Here is a 6000-nt window from a genome sequence, read left to right on the forward strand (position 1 = left end):
TTCGATCTAAAATAAACTTTTAGCACTTTGCAGTGAAAGAAGTACCAAAAAGAAGGTAAAAAATACTGTAAAAATTAGTATTTGTTTGCTTGGTGGCGGGTTAAAAGGCATTTTATTTACAAGTTGTGAAAATATCACCTAGGAAAAAAACTGAATGGCACATGGCCCATAATGAGAAGGCGGGACTCATTGGAGAAGCTGAGGCTGGGAAACATCGAGGGCAAAAGCAGGAGGGGGCAGCAGAGAATGAGATGGCTAGATAGTATCATGGAAGCAACAAACATGAGCTTGGAGAGGCAGCAGAGAATAGAGTGGCCTGGCGTACTGTGGTCCATGGGGCCGCAAAGAGACGGATAAGGCTGAATAGCGACTGAACAACAACAAAATCTTCATTTTACACCATGGCAAAGAATACAATACAATGCAAAACAATGCTGTGCCTTGACACATTATGACTGCACTACAGAGCTGCCCTCATTCTATTATCAGACAGCCTCTTACTAAAACCATATTCTCTGGGGTGCAACTCGGTCACAGTCCAGGATTTATCGGCGGTCCTCCAAGAAACACTATTATAAAAAGGAACAAAGGAGATGTAACGAAACAAAACCAACATAAAATGCAAGCAAACGAACAACCAGTGCACCAAAGGCTAATAAAATGATTGCTCATATGCCAATCCCTTATCTGTTTCATGGTTGATGAGCTTGAGAAGGCCTTGTTCACATTGCGTCCCGCTCGCGAGTCCGTCCACGGTGGTCTTTTTTTGAGGCTTTTCTTTTACCCAATTCCCGGCGCTTGGGTGAGTGATTCGTTTTTTGTGGTTAGCGGTTTCCGACGCGTTTTTCCCGAGCGTTATGGTAATTCACTCCCTGACGCAAGTCAGGAAGTGAACTCTTTGATCCGGAAAAGAATAAATACAATGTATTTATTCTTAAAAACATGAACGCAATTGCTCCACAAAGCGGTATTGTGAGCGTTTTGCATTTTTTTCTATACCTTCCATTGAGGCGAAATCGCCTCAAAAATGGCTCAAGCACTGCTTTATAAAGCGAAATGCAAAGGAGCCGCTCATATGTGACATATCTCATACAGAATCATTGTGTAAGCGCATTGTGTAAGCGCTTAAAAAAATAACAAAAACGCCTGCAGTGTCAACAAGCCCGAATGGAATGATATTACTACAGTAAGCAAGCTAATGACCTATATGTAATTTTTTAATATTCCCCAACTCCATGATATCCATCCAGACTGCCCAGAGTGTATATAGAGTGAGCAGCATGTCTCCTTCCATTCTGTTAGTTCTCAAGAACCAATCCTCAGAATGCCTCCACCTGTTTCCAGCAAGCAGGACTCTATGCTGCATTTGGTTCTGAGGAGCTACAGGACTTTCCACCATGATACTTATAACCGTATTACCCATCGGTTTACAATAATTGCACCAACTATTTGTATTGTTTTTATATAACTGACCACCTCCATCTGGTACTTCAGAATCCCAAAGCAGGAGAGAAGTCTCCTTCTGACCCAACTCATACCAGCAGTTGCCATGCCTGGGAATATTTATTGCGTTTGCTTGGACTTCTATATCAGTGGGAATGTGCTTTCCTATATAGGTGAATTGATAAATGTTTTTTTATATATACATAATATGCGTACGTTAAAAAGGGGCGCTGGGAAAAAAGGGCGCCGGGTTTTTAACGATAAGCATGGATAACGTTTAAAAATGTATTGTACTGTATTTCATTTAAAATGAATGTTTTTAAAAGTTATAAATCATTAAATAATCTGCATTAAATCGGCAATTGTAAAAACGTTAATCTTTCGTTCAAATACTGAAACGTATAAGAACGGTAAAAAAAAAAAATTACTAAGTAACCCTCCCTGTACCTACCCCTAACCCCTAGACCCCCCTGTTGATGCCTAAACCTAAGACCCCCCCTGTTGGTGCCTAAGTAACCCTCCCTGTACCTACCCCTAACCCCTAGACCCCCCTGTTAGTGCCTAAACCTAAGACCCCCCTGTTGGTGCCTAAACCTAAGACCCCCCTGTTGGTGCCTAAACCTAAGACCCCCCTGTTGGTGCCTAAACCTAAGACCCCCCTGTTGGTGCCTAAACCTAAGACCCCCCTGTTGGTGCCTAAACCTAAGACCCCCCTGTTGGTGCCTAAACCTAAGACCCCCCTTTTGGTGCCTAAACCTAAGACCCCCTGTTGGTGCCTAAACCTAAGACCCCCCCTGTTGGTGCCTAAACCTAAGACCCCCCTGTTGGTGCCTAAACCTAAGACCCCCCTGTTGGTTATTTAGTTTAAAAATAATGTAAAAAAAAAAAAAAAAGTACTGTTTTTCGTTAAAAATAATGTTTGAAAAAAAATATTGTACTGTTTTTCGTTTAAAAATAATATTTAAAAATGTATAAATCATTAAATAATGTGTAATCATGAGAAGCAGTAATAAAACATTAAGTCTCCGGGCGCCGCTTTTAAAACGTTATTTTTCACCGGCGCCCTTTTTTCCTATCGGGCGCCCGTTAAACGATATTTATTATAGGAGTGAATGGCGGCGCCCGATTTGTCCACTAGCCTCAGGCGCCCGAATTTACTGTTTCCACATAATATACATGTACGCGCTGTACTGGGAATTAGCCCTGATCCCATACCTCCCAAAAGAGGGACACTTAAGCCATGCCCCCTGCCACACCCCTGATCACGCCCTGTCACACCCCTAGTAACGCAAACCATAAAGATTTAATAAGAAAAATATGTTGTTTTATAATTCAAACCACACTGGTCCTTTCTATCCTGGTCCATTTTCCTTCATATTAACATTTTTAAATTAGTAATATATCAATTTAAAGGATGGGAATAAAGTTTAGAGTCAATCAAACACACTTTTAGTAGAGAAATATATATATTATTTACATAGAAAGAGGGACAAAGTCCTGAAAGAGGGACAAATGAGGAGGAAAGAGGGACAGAGCTCCTAAAGAGGGACTGTCCCTCCGAAAGAGGGACAGTTGGGAGCTATTTGATCCTAACAGGCTAAAAAGATACAATAGGCCTACCTATACTCATTCCACTAAAAATAAGTGTATGAATGTTTTGTCACTGAACTTTTTTATCCATATGATTTAATACAAATATTTCTTAAAAATAATTAAATAATTTGATTGGTGTCTGGAGGATGTCTTTACAGTTTAAGCATTCTGGAGGTGTTACACCCCCAACCTGCTTCACTATAGATATCCAGATGACCCCCCCCCCCTCTCCTTGGGTATAGGTAGCCAGGTGACCCCATCCCCTTCAGTAAAGGTAGCCAGATGGCCCCAACCCTTCAGTATAGGTAGTCAGATAACCCCCCCCTCCCTTTCAGTAAAGGTAGCCGAATGACCTCCCCTTCTTCAGTTTAGGTAGCCAGATGACCCACCTCCCTCCCCCTTTTGTATTGGTAACCAGACAGTCTCCTTCCCACCTCAGTAATGCCTTTATGGGGGTATGCAGGGAGCAATGGTTGTTCTATGGGGGCACGCTGAGAGTTGTGGTGCCTCAATGGAAGGTCCATGGAAGCATGGGAGGGGGTCCACTAGAAGGCCAGGAAATGCTATGGGGGAAGGAGGGGGGCTGGCAGCAGGCCAGCTCACCCAGCAGAAAGCCAGCTAATTCTGTCTAGTTATGATTAAAGGGGCACTATGGCAAAAAAAATGTAAAATGTAAAATATGTGCAAACATATACAAATAAGAAGTATGTTTTTTTTTCCAGAGTAAAGTGAGCCATTATTTACTTTTCTCCTATGTTGATGTCACTTACAGTAGGTAGTAGAAATCTGACAGAAGTGACAGGTTTTGGACTAGTCTATCTCTTCATAGGGATTTATTTATTTTCAAAAGCACTTAGTGAATGGCAGTTGCTCTGTGCAACTGCCAAAAAACTGTGTAGCGAGCAGGGAAACTGGCCAGCATCATTGTTTAAATCCTTTTTAGGGAATATCTTTATAAAGAATAAAAGCCTTGCTGAGAATCCCCTATGAAGAGATGGACTAGTTCAAAACCTGTCATTTCTGTCAGATTTCTACTACCTACTGTAAGTGACAGCAACATAGGAGAAAAGTAATTTATGGCTCATTTTACTCTGGAAAAAAACATACTTCTTATTTGTCTGTTTGCCCATATTTTAAATTTTACAATTTTGCGCCATAGTGCCCCTTTAAGTGACACTGCCTATGTATGTAAAATGCTGCATTTTTTTACTTAATAATGGAGAGGGGGGCTTCATTCAACATTTTGCTTAACAGGCCAACTTAGACCACTGTTAAGTTCATGGAATTTTGGCTCCACCCATGACCACACCCACATTATGGTGCATGGCCACACCCATTTTCCATCTGGAGTACCCAAAAGTGCCCTGGATCTCTTAGGATTCTAGCAATGCTCCTGCTGAAACAAATTGTGACACCTGGAGATACATTTTTCTCAGGTTTGCTTTTTTCTTGATAATCTGATTTTATTTTATTATTTTTTTTTAATGACAATTAGAGCAAGATATTTTACTAGTAACACAGATAGAGTGACCCAAAATGCAGTTTTAGATTTTGTTTAGTAATGAATAGTGTTGATCGAACACCTGGATGTTCGGGTTCGGGTCGGTTCGGCCGAACATCATCCAGATGTTCCGCATATTCGGCCGAACACCGAACCCCATTTAAGTCTATGGGGACCCGAGCCATGGGGGGCCGCAGAGCTGGAGGGGGTAGCGGGCAGGATGGGGTTATTGGGCAAAACGGCGGGGGAGGGGGAGGATCCCCTCCCTCACCTGGGTCCCCCAACCTCCGCTCCCCTCCAGCTTTAAAAAGTTAAGCATGCGCTCCACTGACGTCACTTCCTGCAACACCGTCCACTTACAATACAGTGGGCGGTGTTGCAGGGAGTGACTTTAGTGGAGCGCACGCTGGAACTGGAAGAGGTGAGTGATCCCCGCCCGTTACCTCTTAATAGTAGCCGATGCTACTTAACTTTTTTAAGCTGGAGGGGAGCGGAGGTCGGGGGACCCAGGTGAGGGAGGTGGGGATCCGACCCCCTCCCCCGCTTCTTTGCCCAATACCCCCGTCCTGCCCGATACCCTTCCAGCTGGCCCCCCCACCGCTGTTCGGCCGAGCATCATGAGGTGCTCGGATGGGTTCGAGCAGAACCCGAACACCCCGATATTTGGGGAATAACGAACAATGGCGAACACTGTTCGATCAACACTAGTAATGAATTATCCCTATGAGAGTTTAGCCCGGCTACAATGAAGTGAAGCTGTACATTCATACAGCTGGAGTTCTACTTTAACCACTGATCACTAACCTAGTTCTCAGCAAGGAACATAACCGTTTCATTGTTATTTGTTTACGAGTGATTATTTTTGCTTCCTTTGTGTATGTTTAGATACTTTCAGCCCGCTGATGCATAACTCGCATTGACAAGTCATTGTTCCGGGAGTCATTGTGAGATTCTACGTTCTAAACAACAGACATCTGCAAATCCCACAAAGGCTGCGCTGAAGTCTATAACATTAGAGATGGGAAAGCGTGCTTGAGCGACGGATAAAGGGAGGTAAGAGCCAACGCCGACTCAGACAAAAGCCGCGGTAATAATAAGCATCTGCCTCCGCATCAAGCCAAGATGCCGAAGACTGTATAGAATTGTCTGCGAGTTCTCTGCGCAGAAGGGAAAGAAGCTCATCCAGTTTATTAAACAGCACAAATGGGAATAGAGAGATTTCCATTAGTCGCGTAATAATACCAGCGAAGGGCATTATACGTCTTATAAATGGACCTCGATCTCTATAATGCAATGCTATTTTTCCCATTGATCTTTCAAAGGCTGTAAATACACGAATGATAAGTGATATGTTTTTAGGGCCATCTAACGCAGGCTGACATTGAAAATGTTTGTTACGTTGTCCCTGGGAAGGAGAGCGCGTCTCTCCGGTGGCTGGAGACCTTGACGGGCAACGATGGAAG

General features: G+C 43.2%; 1 long non-coding RNA gene across 1 annotated transcript in view; it reads left to right on the forward strand.

Moving 5' to 3' along the window:
* Positions 1 to 5732, forward strand: part of LOC137537647 (uncharacterized) — an 84048-nt gene extending 78316 nt beyond the window's left edge. Inside the window, exon 4 of the long non-coding RNA XR_011024643.1 lies at positions 5423 to 5732. This is a non-coding gene — a long non-coding RNA (uncharacterized lncRNA). The remainder of the gene's footprint in view (positions 1 to 5422) is intronic.
* Positions 5733 to 6000: the final 268 nt, after the last annotated feature.

The sequence above is a fragment of the Hyperolius riggenbachi genome, chromosome 11 (genome assembly GCF_040937935.1).
Source record: "Hyperolius riggenbachi isolate aHypRig1 chromosome 11, aHypRig1.pri, whole genome shotgun sequence".
NCBI classification, from domain to species: Eukaryota; Metazoa; Chordata; class Amphibia; order Anura; family Hyperoliidae; genus Hyperolius; species Hyperolius riggenbachi.